General features: G+C 41.8%; 1 long non-coding RNA gene across 1 annotated transcript; it reads right to left on the reverse strand.

The window, feature by feature from the left end:
- Positions 1-18,527: 18,527 nt before the first annotated feature.
- Positions 18,528-19,745, reverse strand: LOC117184097 (uncharacterized). Its single transcript, XR_004469304.1, has 3 exons — positions 19,707-19,745; positions 19,466-19,622; positions 18,528-19,394 (listed from the first exon to the last, which is right to left on the reverse strand). It is a non-coding gene; the product is annotated as an uncharacterized lncRNA (long non-coding RNA).
- Between the last annotated feature and the right edge of the window lie 43 nt (positions 19,746-19,788).

Below are 19,788 nucleotides of genomic sequence, written 5' to 3' on the forward strand. Positions count from 1 at the left end.
GTCAGTTAGTACTGCCCTTCCCCTTGGCCTTCCGCTGGCAGGTTGTCCAAAGACCCACAGTCGCAGTGGCCGCGTATGGGTAAGAGCCATGTGTTGGCTTCCGAGACAAAATGGCTTAAGTAGTCACTTTTTGTGCTTATGCCTGGACTTTGGTTTAATTAATTACAAGATTAATGTGGCTGTGCCAGTGTGGGTGTGTGTGTGAGCGGCATGTGTGCGAGTGTGTCTGGCCACACTGTTAGACGTTGGACATTTGGTAAAGTGCGTGTGACGCTGTCGCAGATGAGTTCATGCCACATAACAGAGCAAGTAATTGCATTCACACCCCACGCATTTGTCATTAGCGATGTGAGCACGGTGTGAGCGAACGACCCTTCGAGTGTACATATAGTCATATAGAAGGGGAATGTAAGTAAACTAATGCCTGACAGTGCATTCATTAATGCTTTTCTATGCTTTAAAATGAAATGATCATGATCAATACTTTATTCGTATTTTTGTTATATTTTTCACAAATTTACAATAACTGATGAATAGGGATTGATCGCCGAAGCATATCGTATGTTATGATGTCATGCTTGATCAATTCTTTTATCCTCCTATATAATGTTCGTTATTTCAAAAAGTTCGACACTGGAAGTGACGGGACAATGCAGTTGGCGCATAATTAATTCAAAAGATGTAATCTTCATTACCGAATTTTAAGCATTATTTATTGTCGTGTGTCCCGCTGCTGTTTCCCGCCAATATCCTCTCTCCTCCCTCCTCCCTCCACCCATCGCTCAATTTGTTTTTTGGTAGATGTCAACATTTTAATTAATCCTCCGGAACGCTCAATTTCAGTGCGGTTTTGTCAGTCGGCATGTTAACAATCATCCAGATAGGGATGTTTCCCGACTCCCCCTACTATTAGCCCCACTGTAACTGACATCTGTCAGCACTCATTAGCTCAGTGCGTGGATGTTGGTACTCGTGCGGGTATTTTATTTTTTGGTGATTGATGTGACTGTTATTCAAATATATGTATGACACACGAAAAACATGGAAAGAAAGCTTTAAATTTCATGTACAGGACAGGCCATACAATTTTTGATATTTGAGGGAGCAGCAAGGCCAGAGCTGATTCTCGTAGAGGGGTTTCTCTACTTTACATTCAAATGGCGTGCCAGGGCAGAGTCCTCTCCTCTCCTCTTCTCTCCTCTTCTCTCCTCTCTTCTCCCGCCCTAACCTTTTTTTGCTAAAGAGGCTTTCAACTTTCGATATGTAATCCTTTGATTGATGCGCCCAACGTCAAAGCACGGACTCACCCATGCACACGCCCGCACACAACACCTACGCCTCCTGTTCGCCCGCCCATCGGCCTTGGTCCTGGGCGGGAGAATGAGTACGAGTAGAAGCAGGAGCAGGAGCAGGAGCGCCAGCAGGCGGAGCAGCAGTAGCTACCAAAATCAACGCCTATGCAAATTTACCGAAGGACGAAGGTGAGACGAGAGACGTCTGATAGAGAGATGCGAGTGGCGGTAGGGATTTGAGAGTGGGGCAGATACAGTGCAAGAGTAAGAGTAAGAGGCAGATGAGTGTTAGACATATGATGACAAAGACGATTTTCGCATTTTTGCTTTTTGATTAGCCAGCCATTGGCTTGGGAATCCTTGCAAGGATGCGCCGAGCGAGGAAAGCTGATGCCGGCTCGCCTATAGTTCGTTCCTGCTCGGTTTTCCGGGCCCAAGTGAACTTTCAGTTAAGTTGGGGAAACTGTAACTGTAACTGCAACTGTGGGACTAGCCGTAGCCCTAAACAGCAGCAGCCACAAAGCAAGGCATTTGATTAGCCCAAATGGAAATCATACAAAGCTGTCCAGGATGAATGCTGCAACTGCAGTTGCTGCAGCCCCCGCCTCCGCCTCCGTCTGCGGAACAAAGCCGCAAATAAGCCTGCACAGACAACAGGCAAAGTGGAGGCAGTGCTCGCACTGCCACTCGGACATGATTCTCTTCTGGAACTGGTGGCGACTCAGCATAAGGTTCGATCTTCGTTTTGTTGTGTGATTGGTTCGGCCTGGAGTGGAATATTGTCAGGAGAGAGGTAATTGCCTTGGAACCGAAATTCGACTTTCGACGTTCGGCATTCGGAATTCGACTTTGAGTTAATTGTGTGGTATATCTCCATCTTTGTTTTCAGCCTATTCAATTTTTGTATTTCCGTATTAGGATTTCAGTTTTTGGTTCCCATTTACAGATATCCGTTTTCGGACAATTCCCGTCGTTTCAAGAGATCAAACTGTGCAATGTCTTCGATTCTCATTTTTGGGGCAGTGGTTCTTCATTGCCCAGGCATATTAATTTCTTTTTTTAAAAACGCAGAGAGTACTGCTAACACACGATGTATGTAGGAGAATTTTCCTGAAATTTCAAGCTATTCGATTAAATAATAAAGCATAATGGAAAAATACGTATATGTTTCTGTCAATGCGTTGGTGGCATCTGGGGCAGGCAAGCCACAAAAAGTCATTCTTAAAGCTTAGCCGCTCAGCGAACCGCATTTTGATATCTGCAAAAACCACTGGACGTTGTCCGAAAAAGCCACGAAATACAAATTGAAATCAATTAGCTAATTATGGTGCAGAGTGCAACCGCAATGTGACAGTGACAGCGTGGGAGGGGCAGCAAAGTTAAAGCTGACTTTAAACCGGTATCGATTGAAGTGCCACATCCCGGAGTCGGTCATGGCCCGAATAGGTTGGCCGGTTTGGCCTGCTGCACTTGAAATTCATAAGCCGACGAGACACCACACCCCACCCCACCCCACCCCACCCCACCCCACCCCACCCCACCCCAGCCGCCACGACCAGACCAGACCAGACCCAGGTTGCGGCTCGCTAACGATTTGGCAGAAAGCGATTTTATAATGCAAATTCCTTCTCTCATGGTTCGGGAACTCCTTCCGAATAACTTCTCCAATGAGCGGCAACGAGAATTTCTGTTTGCCGGCACCCATGCTGTCGCTGGATAATTGAAATCACACAGCGCGGGTGGCATGTGGCAGGAGGGCGAAAAGGTGTGCCCAGGTGGATCTAACTTCGCACTCTGGCAATAATATTATTGAAGGATTAAAGTTTAAACTTTTAAGTGCAAAAACACTTCAATTCAATTGTGAGTGTGTGTGCCTCTGTGTGCGTCTGTGCTGGCTGCTGGCTGCTGGGCTCAGAGCTCGGAGAGTCTATAAGGGCGTGTGGTGGAGCGCTCTTTAAGCCAGGAGTGGTCTACAACTTTTTGTTGCGGCTTTGTTAGGGGTACCACAGCCACAAAGTTGCATTTGTTGCCTGTAGTTGCAGTTGCCCTGCACCGCGTGTTTTCTTATGGTTTTCTGAACTTTAAAAATAAAGTCTGAACCTAAATAGTTTAAATTAACCAGGGAACCAGCGAACCACCAGAGCGGGAGACTCTTAAAGGCCTCAATCGAAACAATTTTAGAATTGTAAGACGATTTCGTCTTTGTTATATGCAGAGGAAAGCAGCTTTCTTCGTTCGTGTAATAAATAAGTTAAACTCATTCAGTTAACTATTAAGTCACTTTTTATTATTCGGTATTATCGAACTATTTGGACATATGTGTACTCTAGTGCGGAACACTGTTAAAGAAGAACGAAATGCGTTCCCCACATAGAATTTTACGGGGCCTGCTATTCATATTTCCGGCCGTATCCTTTTTTCGCAGTCTCACGGTGTGTGACTCCATCGTAGGATGAAGAAAAGTCCTTACAAGTTACGAATTTACGAAATGCTAAAGCTTAGAGCTATGCTGCAATAATAAAGTAGGGTAGGGTAGGGTCCTTTTGCAGGATTTTTCATGTATGTTATTGTAGCAGAATCTTCTGGATTTTCTTTATTTCTTAGTGAAAATTCACTTCTTCATATCTTGATTTCCTTCCATTCTTCGGCCCTCCCTTTGCCTCAGTAACGCCTCTCCAAATACGAGAAACCATAGTCGTTCCCTACTTGCCGTAGGAAGATCGCTATGTCAGCATATATTTGGTAACGATTTCTCAAAAATTAAATAAGCATTACATTAAACTGCATAATGGCAGGCAAATACGATGGGAAACATAGTCCCAGAGCGCATAAAAAACGAAGGAAAAAGAATAACACTTAGGAGGACACTGGAGAGAAGGAGGACCGCCTGCCACCAGCAGCTCCGGCGCGTCGGGGGATGCTCTCAACGGGAGGCCATCCTTCCTGGCAACCTCTCTCCATTCCATCATTGACAAGTGGCCTTTAAATGAAGTGAAGAAGCCAAAGCTGTTGCCGTCTTCTGCAGCTGATGAGGACGACGATGGGCGATGGTCGAAGGCGAATGGGGGCGGGGTCGGGCGGCGACGACGACGATGATAACAGCCAGGCCAAGAGCTGTCCTTGACTATTAGTTGTCATGTTGTAAGGGCTCAATTCCCGTTTCTCCTTGTTCTAGTTCCTGGCCTTTTTTTCGTTTCCACATTTCTCAACACGGTAAAGGAATGCAGAGCGGGCCATTTCTCTTGCAACTTCGTGTACAACAATTCTTCCTTCTTCTTCTTTGAAGTTTTTCCGCGACTTTCACTTGAGTGCTTGCAGCAGCAGCAGCAGCAGCAACAGCAGCAGCATCAGCATCACTAGCAGAAGTGGGAGTGGCTGGAGGAGGGGTCGCGTTTAAGTGATAATCCTGACTTATGCTGCGAGTAATGTTGCTAAACTGTTGACTGCACTTTCACTTCACTTGAACTTTTCCCCGCCTTTCGTCGGTTTAAGCCACGCAAAATGTTTGGCTTAAGCTTGCGTTCTTTTATTTCCTGCATACGAGTGGCATGCTGTATGCAGTACATATCAAACACTAAGACTGGATCGAGCAGAGGACTCAGAAATTACTAGTCGGAGCTATACACACTGTTAAAGTTACGATAAAATTAAGAACACATTCACAGTACTTTCCATAGATAAAGGACAAAGACATTCGCCTCGAAAGATTCTAACTTTTCTCTTGAAACGATTGTATACTGAGATATCCCATTAAAAATGGAAACAGGTTGTATGTAAACAGATTGTTGAACCATAATTTGTCGGCTAAGAATCCGAATGATGAGCTGGTAGAATCTACCAGTAAAATATTTATTTATTGTGCTACCTTCGATAATGTTTTTAAAAAATTAACACGTTGGTGTACTTAAAGAACAAGGTTCTATGATTTATTCACTTATGTAAGCAAAAACCGATCCCCAAATTTAACCCATTAACACAAGTGGAGAAACACTTACCCAATATAGGCCCAAAATTAAAAGACCTGCAGTCACGATGTTTACTTTAATTTTTACCTCTTACCTCAATGTTACATCATATTTAAGGCTCGGATTTAAAGAACTAAAATCAGTTTGAATAGACAACTCAACTTACAATAGTCTAGACTTTTCTTTGAAGGTCTTAGCAAAGTACATAAAAATTAAAATTATGTTTTACTTTCTTTTGTTTCCTTACTGCTACTCAATCTTCATATATTCAGAATAATATTCATTAATTTTTTCATCTTTTCAACTGTTTGCTTATGGATTCCCTGGACGGATTTTCCTGCAATGTCTGGATAGTTTTTGAAGATCTCTATAAATTTATATATTTATTTGCATCTAACACGATATAGACACGCATTTGTTGTCGACGGCTGACATTTCGGGCCCAAATGCCAGTAGCCTGAATTCCAGAAATACTTTTACTCTTTCTTTCTTCCTTCGTGTCAGTGGGAATGGTAGTGGGGGTACCATTCCCACTCCGTCAGTAAGAGTTCCGCTCGCATTTCCACTCCTTCTGCTTGTGGTTTTGCCTTTGGGGCTTATGCAACTGAAGGGAAAACGTTGCTCACGTTTTCGTGAATTGATTTGCGAGCATTTTTGCGGTGGTAGGGTGGATTGGTGGGTCTCACAGGTTACCCCCTTTCGCAACCCCTTTGGCCCGGCCTTGTCTTCTGCCCCTCATTCATAATGAATAATTTCCGCACGAATTGAATTGAATGGCCAAAATGGTTTTGCCGGCTTGTGCCGTTTCTGCCTAATGGCCATTATTATTAGGATTATTATGATTACGATTACAGCCGTAGAGCGGAATATTATCGTGCTTTTCTGTCCTCCTTTTTGGTCTGTTCAATAGTTTTCCCTCACGATTTTTCGTGTAGCTCGGTTTCCATTTGAATAGATTGACGTTCAATGGGAAACTTCCAGTAAATATTTGATGATTTATTGCGTTTTTAATTATTGTGTAAGGCACCGAAAAAGAACCTAACCTCTGGGCTTGGTTCCTTGTTTTTTTTCTAATTTGATTAATTAGTTGTAGGACCGAATCGGAAAGGTAAAATCAGCGGCATGTACATATACTTATCCAGGACTAAACTCCAACCAATCGTTTATATTCATCTTATAAATCGCTATTTTATCGATTATCGTGTCGACGAATTGACATACATTCAAAAGTGTGATAGTATATAAGCTTGCCTGCTCATCTAAGTCTCGTATTTGTTTCTAGAATTTATTTGAATAATAGGTGTAATAATAAAATATATATAAAGGACAGTATGATGATCCATATTTATTGATCCATACGTTGTCCATATCAATCTAAGGAAGATTATAGCCAACCGTTTCATCCGGTAACTACGGGTAATTTATAAAAGAAGAACAAATCCCAGTCGTACAATACAACAATATTAATTGAAACGCCACACCGAGAAAATTGCCACAAAAAAGTAAACGAAAGAAGAGAAGTGCAAAATTCGCAAAAAAAATTAAATTTCAACCAATTCTCAACGAAATACTTTCATTTGAGGCAATATCCCAAACAATATTTCCATTAATTGGCAAATAAAAACAATGGGAAGAAACACACAAAACGCAAGCACGAAATCATATGCTGCCTCCCATATCCCGTGTCAGATTGGAGTGCGTGGAACAAAATGGCGAAAAAATCAAGACCAAAAAATCCAAATAACCAAATGCGAATTATCAAAAAGGCAGAGTCCAACACCAAAAGCTTTTATGTACTCAATAAAAGTGTTTTTGTAAAACAAGCAAAAAAGTGAACAAACCAAATTACACACACACAAAAACGCACACGCAGACAGGGGGCTATTCTCAAACATGGGCAAAATAAGCCAACAACAATCAAATTTGACCAACAAAAACTTGTGCAATAATAACTGCATTTGGCCATTGAATGTTATTGCATTAGTTTGTCTGGAAAGGGGGAGGAAGGGGGCAAAGCAGCGGGAAATGCAGCTGAAAAGGAAGCGCCGAGAATGAGGAAAATCGCATTCCAGCAAAAAACTTTTTGCCAAATGACACTATGGCATAACAATTGCATTATCCCCTTTGATCTGATTGTTTTCCTTTATTTCTGTGGCCTGGACTGTGCTCGTGTTCGTAGGCAAGACCTCGTTACAATCAAAGACCAATCATGGCAGAATGAATCGACGGATTCTGTTATTGCAATACCCGTAATTGTTTCAAAATTTTGCTGTTGAACAAAATAAAAAACCCTCGTTTAAATATAAATATATATAAACAAATATTTAATCATTTTTTAATCGAAAGATGCTTGATAAATATTAAATTTTAAAAGCTTTTATGTATATGTGTTCTTCTCGAGAGAATTAGTATTCATGGAATTCTCCAGCACCCTTTGAGAGCCGATTGTTTAGATTGTTCAGTACACTCTCATTTTTGGGAACACATTTTTGTGCATAGGAGTAGTCAGAAAATAAAGAAAATTCATCTCTTCCCAAATATTTTAAAGCAAGTTTCGGTATGCTCACAGGTATGCTTAATGAGCGTGTGTATGTGTGTTCATCTGTATACTGACGAAGATTTTGCAGAATGTTTTTCTATCTATCTCTGGCCATAAAGTAGAAAATATCGAAGGAATTTGTTAAATCGTTTGCTCTGTTAAGGAATTTTGCCTGCTTGTAATTAATCACCATCCATTAATGAAGTCAGGATGCATGATGGGACGAGTATGTATTCTGGACCATGTTAATGAGGAGCTCTGAGTGCTGTTTGCGATCCCAGAGGAAGGAGCCGGTTTCGAACTAATTGAAGACAAATAGCCGAGGTTGCCTTCTACTATCTTCATCGTCTTGGGCTTGGGTAGGGGAGTTTGTCGGTCTCTTGCTGAATCTTTTACAGGCAAACACTGGCTCCGTGGATTCCGGTAAGAGGTAGAAATATAATTTAACTTATTAATGATCCATTTCTCTACAAATATGCGAGTACACCCATGAATTTCAATGCAGTCAAAACGCCCTTTTCAAATTGAGCGAAAATGGAGTTGGAAAATGAGTGCCAAACAATGCCATAAACAAGGAAAACGAAACCGACACGGAGTAACACGTGAGGCTCCCCGTCCCCGCCTCATACGATGCGATAAGTCAAAACAATTATTATTATGGGAGCGAAAAACCGCAAAAAGTACGGCGGAATCTGGGACACATGAAACGAGACTCTGGCATGTCCTGACATGGCTAAACAAGCACAAGCTGATTCAATTTAAAGGTTCAAAAACTTTGTGCAAATCTTTGTATAATTTTGGTCTGTCTAAATCTCCTGTTTGGTTGTGGCTTTGATTCGGGGGGCACCTCTGTCGCATAGCTAATCTTCTTTTTTTGGCGGTGGGCGACCTGGGTAGATGCAATGTTAACCATGATGATGACGATGGCAACCGAATTCCGGCCACGAAGTGACAAACGCATTGAGCAAATACATTTTGTTGGCCAACAAAAATGCCAGACCCGAATCACCTTACACTCGTGGACGACCTCTCTCTCTGTCTCTCTCGTTTTTTCCGTCTCTCGGGCATGCGCCTTTCGAGTTTCCTCGAAAGTAGAACGGAAAAGGAGAACACCTGCAGTTCACCATCGAAAATCAACAAGTGGTCGCCGGCTTTTGAGGAAACTCTGATGTTCTTGGGGTATCGGTCGTACTGTGGTGTGCTTTCGGTGAACTGCTTGCTGATGATGGAGGGGAAAATTATAGTACTGTGGTATGTTTGGCAAACTGCTTTCCCATGGTGAAGGGGAAAGTTATAGTATTTTGGTGTGTTAAGTAAACTGCTTGCTCATGATGGAGGAGGGTATTTTTCATGTAAATAAAACAATGAAAGCAGTGTATATTTTAGAATAAACCTAGGACAAAATACGAAAGTGGTAAAAGATTTGAAAACCCATTTTTTCAAAATTTTTTCCGTACAATTTTCTACCTATAATGTGCAGAAATCATCGTCAGTCCTACCCATGATTTTCTTTTTCTATTCCGCTAGGTAACTGCAGTCCACAGAAGGTAACCACTTATGAAAAAAATCTCACTTTCACCGCCAATAAGACGAGATTTCCGCATGTAAAGTCCGACGATTGCTCAACGCGACGCAGCGAAACTTTGCTTAGAAAATAGTCTACTGTATCCATTGGTGTGTGAATATTTTTGGAACCAGAGAACGGATATATGTTCTAGTTTTTCTGACATAATAAATAGCTGGCTAATAAATATAAACTGTATATAGAAAGATCGAATATTAATGAATTTTGCTACTCCGATATTGTATTTTTTATTTTCTGCTAAAGGTTTTTCCTTGATTACCTATGGGATTGTAATGTAAGGCAATAAAGCCATTGAATTCAAAGAAATTAGCTTGATCGTTTCCTATACCCCTTTTGAAAATATTGTAAGTCTGATTATTTTTGGAAAAACATTTCAATTAATGTCCAAATAAATGATATGTGCTCCTGTCATCTTCCTCCGACATTCGAATATTTTTCCATCTTCTGCAAACTCTAGCCACAAATCCAGGAGCAATTCAACCGAGTGGCACGTGACAAAGACCCGAACCCGCCGTAAGTCACGTGAAATGGAGCACCAGAACTGGGAAGCCCTTCTGCGACCTGTCACGCAGGCAGGAGTCAAAGCTGCTGCGTGCGGAACTTTAGCGAAATGCTGCCGCAAATAATTGCATAAGATGAGCAGAAAGAGCGGAAAAAGGGAGAACTTGTTGCATGCTTCAAGGCGTTTGTGGCCTTCTGATTGCGTGTTAAGTAGCAGTGCGGGTGCATTCGAGGGGGCTAAAGTGGGTGGTCTAATGTGGGTGGAGGTGTGTTAACGGATTGCGAATGTAAAGTGGGTTTGCCTTGGTGATGCAAAAATTCAAAAGAGGAATATGAGGAATAATAATAATAATTAATGGGCCAACCAATTGTATTGTAAACTATTAAACTTGCTCCGAACAATGTCATTTAGAAGCTTGATTCTAATGTGCGAATGGAAGGAAGTCAGAAACAGGATTGAATTTAGATCCGTGAAGATGAGTTCAGGTAGTTCCACTTTCCTGACTTATGTTTAAATTTGAGAGCATCAAAATGGAGACATTCTTTGTCCAACTTCTTTGCCCCAATCATTCGTAAATGCCCGATATGCATGTTTTAGTTTTTTGTCATTATCTCCATAAGGGTTATTTAACTACCGCCGCGATTGTTTTTGAAGCTCTTTTGACTTTTTTTTATTTTGCACCAGTTACCAATAAAACATATTGGCCGAACAAATTTAAGTTGCTATTTAATTCAATTATGTTCCCTTTTCCCTTCGTTAAATACAAAAAACACTTCGGTTACAAATATCAACCCGAAAACCAATCCACAATCCACAAAGCAACTGAACCAAAAAATTTGAACGGGGACAGCAAGCATATTGTACCGGTATGGTAGACATTTAACTTTACATACGATGCCAACAGATCCCGAAAGAGAGAGAGAGAGAGAGAGAGAGAGAGAGAGAGAGAGAGAGAGAGAGAGAGAGAGAGAGGAAGAGTCATATGTAAATGTACATATTTATTGCGACAACAATTTCTAAACTAATTTAGCACGGCCGCCCCAGAGTTTGCACTCCCCTGCCTCGGCCTCTGTCATACAACATCATGTAATATATGCAAAACAGAAGGAAAACAAAACCGAAACTGGAAACAAACCAAACCAAGCCCAGCCAAACGGAAGCAGAGCACTGCTCCGAACTTTTGTCATCCCATAGATATGGTAGTTTGAGCACAAATATACAAACATGCACATACTATGTAAACTATGTAACCAATTCAGGCCAAAATCTGACCAAATATGATCAGAGAACCTATGGCAACTAATTAGGAAACAAATGATTGACACATGATGGTCTGTCTGTCCTGTGTGCGACAGATCTGTTGTCTGGGTGCAAATACCATCCAAAGAATGGAATCCCCTTCTTCGATTTTGTGTTGAGTAAATATTTATGCCAGGCCCCTGGGCTAATTGCCGAAAACGTTTTACCCAAACATTCCCAAAAGTGTCTTTTCATTGCTCACCGAGTAAATATTTATAAATAATTAGGAGAAGACACAGACAAAGGGGGAAATGTGCAGAGGTGGGGTCTAACTTAACTAATTTTCTAATTAAAATCGCATTACACACAACCGGAGACTAGACCCACAATGTGCATATTCAGTATTTACAGAGTATGGACCATTGTTGGTTTACTTACATTTGCTGCAAAAACATTTCGTTGTAATCCCAGTTGAGGTGGCCAATCTTCAACCGCACGTTGTCCCCATCTCTCTTTCTCTTTTTTACATCTACCTAGATGTAGATCTACCTCTTTCTCTTTTTCTCTCCCTGCATGTGTTAATGAACAAATTTCTGCAATTTTGTAATGCGAAAAGGTGCATAAACTTTATTTAGATTTATTACGGATGGGTGTATAGTATTTCAGTTGTACACACGTGTGCTTGTGCGTCTGTTTGTGCATTATATTACAAACATTTTAATTAGATCTGGGTGTTTCTCTGTGGCGTCCCTGAAAATGCAGTTCTGTAATCCAGTTGATGGGCGACTTAAAAATTAAACAACTTTATTCAGAGATGGCATGATTTTTTTTGTTATATTTCAACTTAAACCACTGGTGGACTATGTACATATGTTTCATTATATAGGTATGGTTACCATATCCATCGTCAGCACAACACCTGAGGCAGTCCTTTGTGTTAATAGAGATACACAGAAGTTTGAAGGATTACTTTGATTCTTTTGATTTATATTTATGAGTACTAACTCAACTTGAACAACATTTTCGTAGTATCTAGACTCGAAGTAATTTTAAGCCGAAGTCTATCTGCTATTCCTGACATAAGTCCTTCCTGACATCTCTTGACTGTTTCTGAAGTCCATCAGTCCATGCAACAAGACTCTGTAAGGACGAACAATGTGAAATTTGAATGGTCTTTGCCAACTCTGAGATTCATTGTGGCAAAAAGATGCTTCCCACACTAATTCAGCATTTGATACCCCATAGTGTGTCAATTAGAGGACCAGACATTTGCATTAAGTGCTCCTGGCAACGGGTAACGGGTAACGGGCAGCGGGTGTGCAGGAAATACAGCCTGCAGGCAGGCTGCAAGCAGGGAAGGGCCACTCCATGCAGGAACAGGATGAACTTTGAACCCGAATTTTATGATATGTGAGACCTCAACTTGCGAGTAAAACCGTCGTGAGTGCATCCTAAGTGCCAAGATTTCTACTTACCCCAGCATCTGACAGAGCAGGAAGCACTTAATAATTTCTAAACAATTGTCTGTGTCTTTTGCGAACAAAAGGCAGACATCATCCTCATCATTGTCTACAGCGAGGGCGGGAGAGGGACGATGGGTCGATGGACTACGTGCCATGCTACGGGTACTGCACACCATCTGAAACTGTACATCATAATTATCTAAATGCAGTCGGTGGCCGAAAATATTCTTGGTTTAGCGTGTGAAAATCGAGTTTCGACCGCATACGAAATTACAAACCAAAGACCGGAAAACCAGACATACAAAATATGAAGTCTGGCTCAGTGTTCGAGTCTGATGTTGCCACGGACACGAGGACGGACACGAGGACGGACACGGACATCGAGATGAACCTGAACGGAACCGAACCAAACCAAACCGAACGGAACGGGACAGTGACATGTTTGTAATTAGCACTTCGGCCACGGCATGGCAATGGATTGGCCGTCCTCTGGGCAATGGCTATTCGGTTGGTCTGGTAGTGGTAGGTCGGTAGGTCCTGCTCTTGCAGGCTCGAAATTATAGAGGGGATATAGACAGGATTGATGCAAGTCCGTGGCAAAAATCAACACGCAAATTAGTTTATAATTTCGCGCACATTTCGTCAGATTCCGTCAGAAGCCAGATAATTACGATTGACCGAATGGAAGTCGCCAAAATGTAAATTACAGGCGGGACTCATGTTTCGCTCTATGGAAATGGCTATTTGAGATGGCCAAAAGGAAGTGGTTCGGCGACCATTAGAGGCAGATTCTGATCGATTTGCTAGTAATTGAAAGGAAAATGGAGCTGGCGAAAGTGGAACATGTTGATTAAAGCTCTTTAATCGATGGCATAACCGATTAAGAAAGAGCTAAAGCTATTATTTCTGATTCTGTTTATGGAAATATAATTTTCATTTTCTTCGGCGGGTTCCTTTCCATCACCGTTTTTTCCCCAGTGAAATGTTGCTTTAACCTCATTACCCCTATACGCAAGAGAAGCATCACTGGGCCATCAAAAATTCAGCTTGGAAAAATTTAATTTGCTCTACCTTTGATTTCTTGTAAAGCAAGCCTTCAAACAAATTTAAGTTGGCTCCAAAGAGCTTCTTTTTTCGAATCGTTGGAGTCAACTCATGTGCCAGGAGAAGCGAGGATGGCAACGGGGAGAGACAGAGAGACAGAAAACGCGTTGGGAGAATTTTAAAATAAATTTCTTTTAATGCCGCCAACAAGTGAATTTTTCTGCAAACGGAAATGAGCCATGGCCCAAGGGAGGGTTAAGGAGTCGGCTGAAAGTGTGGATTAATGTAATGCAATGCAAATGCGATTCAAGTGAATCAAACTGTAAATGCATTAAATCTATTAGAGGCATTTCATCAACTGTCGGCGGCCCTAACTCGATTATCTGCATTTTATGTATAAGAAATCAAGTTTTTCCGAGGCAGGGAAATTTACTTATCAGCCGAAGAACTCAATCAGCAGAAGGAGCGGAGCGGAAAATAATCTGAGACTGTCCCACAGCCCTCTTACAAGGCGTTAATATGACAGTTTACAGAGAGCAGACCAAAGAGATGATTGCCTGACGCGTCTTTTTAATGCATTTGCTTTTATTTGACGGGATCTAGACTTGAGGATACCTGGCATTCGTACGTATATAGGCGTATCGATATATTGTATGATCGCCGAGATTTCGGAGAATTTAACAGAATATATAGAACACTATCAGTAAGTGCCCAACTACAGCTCTCTACTATATTTTGTGATACTTATTTATTTGCAGTTAGAGCCACCGTCAACTTACAACTTTGCATCATTTTTCTTCACATGGGCACGTACATAAATGTTATGTTGACTTCCTGCGTTTGAGTTCCAGATTGAATTGACTTGGACTGTGCCTCTGGCGTTGGCTGACTGCCTGACCGGCCCCTGGGCATGCTCTGTTCTGGCCTGGTCTAGATGGAGCCAGAGTCAGTCAGTTGGCGGCCTGTAAAGGCGGATTTGTGTTGCTCTTAGCTGGCTCTTGCACTGTGCTGTGCCTGTGCCCTCCTTTCGCTGGCCTCTGGGCCCTGACGATGCAGTCGGATTGTTCGGCACGGTGGCGGCAACAGCTTATATTATTTATCTAGTTTTATTTTCAGTTGTTTTCACTCTGATGCAGGGCGGATGGGAAGTAGGATACAGAATGATGATAGATAAAGTATTTAGAGGAGTGTCTTCTGGGCTTTCTTTTGGTGTTGTTCTAAACTATTGATTTCTGTTAACGAGTGAAATCTATTTTTGGTCAAAAGCTAGGAAGCTAAGAAGCTCGAGGAATTTTCAGGTTCTAGTAAAAAGAGAGAAATGCATGCATGAATATATTTTCATCTCGACCATTTCCTGACTCGTTACTTCTCAATCAACTATAAATCAAACACATTCCCAATCGCTTACACAATTTCCATTTGCTTCATTTACCGATTCGCCTCGACTCGACCCGTCTCGTCTAGTCCCACAATCCCAGTTCCAGCCACACTCCCACGGGGATTTTCACATGGTTAAGTTGAACGTCCGCTGCCAAAGACGGCAATGATTAGCAGTTGAAATCTTATGCAACGCCGGATTGCCCGAGAGCCTTGGGGCAGGTCCCAATCTGCGGCGTCTCTACCGCCGCCTCCTCCTTCTCCGGTTAATGCGGAAACTCGGAATATTGACACATACCCCAACCGTATACAAATGAGCAAAAGGGGAAGCTTGAGCTGGGCCTGGCCGTAGGGGAAACTCTGCTTGTGTGAATCTGTTTTGGGGCTTGCCTTCGATTAGGTATTCAATGTGGCCGGATATCTCTAGTCGGGCAAGGCAATTACAATTGGCCACGTGCTCACTTTTGGGTGTGCGGGGACAAGAAATGGTGGCGTGATTCCTTAATTTGCTTAAAATTTAAGCAGCTTTTCAATTTCGAAAAGTCACTGCCATGAGAACATATATCCTTCAGTGTTATGAAGCCTTTTCAATTCGATAATGTGTTTCTAATTCTGCAAATATACGAGTATGTGTACCAATTAATCTCTGTTCTATCCTATCATTCAGTGAGGCACACATACATACATATATATTGAGTAGTAAAACTTTGTTGGCGTCTATTCGTTGGGCCTATCACGTTGCCATCTCTAGTTTCTGGGCATTCAATAGGGGAGTTGTTAACGCAAAAATTTTGGTCAATATGTATCCTCGATGGAAATAGGCAGATGGTGTGGCGAAGCGAAGGAGTGGGATGAATGCGTAGTGGGATCATATTTAATAAAGGACCCCCCTAAAACAAGCTTAAGCTGCCTCTTGTGGAGTCTCCTGGGCGGTTTGCCACCCGTCGCTGCGTTGTGAGAGTGGAGTGGAATATGCGTTTTTTTGTGCTACATTCTGATGAGGCAACGCAAGCTTCACTTCGTTGTTCTGGGCGTACTTGCCCGTACTTTTTGTTGGCCCTTTTCGTTTTGTTGTTGTTGTTGTTGTCAGACAGGATATTACACCTCGGATTTTGTCGCTGTCTTTCACTCTCGCCCGCTGTGACATATTTCTATGGCTGTACTCCTCCCTTGGCCCGCTGAGTGAGAATTTTCAGCCAGCCAGACACATTTTTCTGGCGTGTTCGCATCCGTCGCTGGTATTTTTTTTCCGGATTTTTTTTTGTTCTTTAATCTTATAAACAATGTCAGCGTGTGCTCTTGTCTCAGATTGTTGCATATATCTGCCGACAGTCCTTGAGCGCTTTATTGTTTTAATATGTTAAATCGTAAGTTGCCTGAAATTTATATTCTTTAATATGTGCCACTTATGAAAAACGTATTTATAAAATGGGGAACATTTTTCACACACAACATTATCTCTGCAGCAAGAGTGCTGCTCTATTTTGTATAATTAAAGCGTACCATGGACTTACCATGGTAAATATATATGCAGAATGTATTACAACATTAGATTCGGGAGCTGCACGTGGACAGAGTAGGCCATCAAAGTGAGTTTGTCAAGCGATATTAAACGATGCATTTTTCATAAATTTGTTAGGCAGGTCCTTTGTAGGAGAAATCTTTTTGTCGTTCAAAGAAAAAAGGGAACCTCATCAAAATTCATTGCCTACTTAAAATTTAGTTACCCGAGCTGTAAAAAATGTTGCTGTACATCAAAAAAGAAGTAGCAAAATGGGTGAAGATTCTTTTCATAATATTTATGTGTAAAGTTTTTTGAGCTGATATTAAGAGGGGATTGTTAAAAAGACGATACTGTATACAAATTATATACGATCATCTCTATAGTAAACCGGATTCACTTTAATGCTCATTAGAAATTACTAAAAGTATACATTTAAAATAGTTTCTAAGTTTGACTTATTTTTAAGCCTTCTACTATTAGTAGCACACATACTATAAAGGCATGTTCCAGATATCGTTTATTGTGGCAATAGTACTCTTTAAGAAAATTGTTTGGAACTAGGTATTTCTTAACTTTTATATTTTTAGCTACTCGTAGGTGCTTACATATGTACATCTGTTCATGTGCATAAAATTCATTATGACTTCCTTCTAGCACAAAACTGTTTCTAATTGACATTCCTTTATCGACACAAAACTAATTTCCATACATTTATCAACACTTCCCGTGGCCTGGCCCTTTGGCGAACGTAATTTATTCTTCTTTGCCGACTGCTACCGTTTGTGCTGCTGTTGTGTTGTGTTCCTTTTTTCGATTGTTTTTTTTTCTTGTGCACATCCGGCGGGTAAATAGGTATGGTACGAGTGTTTGCACCCCAAACCCGGTACGAAATTAGCCCGTTTTCTAATGAAACAATATACAGATACGAGGGGAGCTTCGGGTCTGTCTGTACTGATAAAAGTACAAAAGATAATGCCAGCGGCAGTTGTGCGAACTGAACTCCTCCTACGTATACGATACGAGTGTTCCCCACATATCCCACATAACTCAGCTCGGTTGATTTTGAAGCACAATTTTCTTGTTTGTGGTTTTTTTCCGTGTTCGGCGTGTTCGGCGTGGGGCTTCCCGCTTCCCGTTTCCCGCTTTGTTTGTACTTATGCTCTACGTGCGGTTAATCGCAAATGAGCAACGTTATTCCTCGTACACATAATGAGCCCAATTAGGCTTGCGGCAAAAACTAAATGCCGTGTGCAGCTTGTGTAATGGGCCGTCTAACTATGCGTAGTACTCCTACCCCGGTTCAGGCCCATGCCCAGGCCCAGGCCCAGGCCCACAGCACAATTACGAGTATGTTAACGGCTTTACATCTCGTCCGATTACCCAAGCCCATAAGAGGGAGCAGCATACCCAACTTTAAGTTCTTCAATCAGCGCACTCAGTCTTCCCGCCCGTCTGTCTGTCCATCAGACTGTTTGTCAGTCAGCCATTTTATGCTGCGATGATGCTGATTTTGATGCTGATGCTGGGCTGCAGACTTGCTGGCGTCCAACGGCAAAGCAAACTACTTTATGAACTGGCGCTGCAGTTGTTGCCCGCCGCCATTTTATGGATCCATTTTGATTGGAACTTTGGACTGCCGAATGCCATTCGAATGGGCCAAGTTGGTGGCAGTTCTTTCGGTTTATGGTCTCAACTTTTTACAGTTCTTCTTATTATGTTAGTAACTTTAGATTGAGCCAAGATATTGAATGACACCCATTTTGAGGTAATTATGCTAGTATGCTTTGAGCGGCTTTTAATGCTTCTGAGTGTACTTGTTTTGTGGACGATTCATTGATAATTTTACACTTGCAGGGCATTCTATTTTGGTCAGATAAAGGCATCTGTTACCCCTTAGCTATATACATGCATTATTGATAATTACGGTAAGCCATGCCTGAAACTTTCAGGAAAATGTGAAAAAAAAAATAAAAATGCATAAATAGTAAAAAATATAAAATTAACCAAAACCAAGCAAGGAAAATTTCTTGAAGTTTTTAGCTGAAAGTGATACCTTTTAATCAGTGCACTTTTTGCATGTCTTTTAATTGCATTCTAGCCTTATGACAGCTTATTTCAGATAATCATATCATTTTTTGCCCAACCTCACAACAGGCTAAGACTCAAGTCAAGATGAAACTCGTTTAAAGTCCTCTCAATTCCCAACATTCCCCCACTTACTTGGACAAACACACCCACAAAGGCACACACACACACACACACACATCACATAGCGCGATCCCAGTGACAATGCATTTGTTGAATATTTGCACGAAAATGGCCTGAGAGCATGTGAAATATTTATGGACGAGCATTGTGGATGTCATGATGATTAGTTGCATATTCTCTTAACCCACCAATGCAAGCGCCGCGTCGTCCGGGTCTTTGATGGCTCGGATAGCAGGGCGCGGGTGCCGGATAGGGACCTGGAGCGGGTGCGGGATCGGGAGCTTGTGCCACTGTGGCTCTGGGGCTGATTTGGACCAAGCAAATATTTAATTTAAGAACATTTTCTTGCGTTATCCTCGACCATGGGACGTGAGCCAGGATGTGGCGTGCCCTGTCCGGTCTTGTCCTGTCTTTGGAAATCTCAGTTGTATTCTTACTACTTTCTCTCTCTCTCTCTCTCTCTGTCTCATTTTCCTTTTAGTGCTCCATTTTTCTTCTGTTTTTTCTTCGACTGCAACTCCAGAAGCGTCCGCAGAGCTGAGGCTCAGTCATACTCGTATTAGCCCCAGTCAAACAATGGCATTGGCAAACCGAAGAGCAGCACCAAATTGCAACGTGCAGAACCCAGCAGAGTGTAAGGAAAAGCCCAGAGAAGGAGGTGGAGGAGGAGGTCGATCTGCAAGCGGTGGGGAAAGTGTTGTTAAGAAAATGCACCAGACAGAAAATCGATGGAAAAATGCTAGCTACTTGCTGCTGCTGCTACTGCTGCTGCCGCTTTTGTTGTTGTGTGTGCTTATTTTATTTATTTTTTCACTGCTCGCCTTTCTCTGTGGCTGTGGGGGCGGCACTCTAAATCCTTTGTGTGGCAGATTAACACGTGCGCCCCCTCTCGACTGAAGGAAAACTAAGGAGAAATCAGAAGGTCACATCGAGGTTTATTATCGTCGTGTTCAGCAATATTTTTAAATAGGGCGTTCCCCATAAATACCAATGACATATGTATATACAATGTATGTACATAATTCTTCATTAAAATACTTTAGACAGTACTTGAACAAAGAGTAACAAAT

The sequence above is a fragment of the Drosophila pseudoobscura genome, chromosome 4 (genome assembly GCF_009870125.1).
Source record: "Drosophila pseudoobscura strain MV-25-SWS-2005 chromosome 4, UCI_Dpse_MV25, whole genome shotgun sequence".
In the NCBI taxonomy this organism is placed as follows: Eukaryota; Metazoa; Arthropoda; class Insecta; order Diptera; family Drosophilidae; genus Drosophila; species Drosophila pseudoobscura.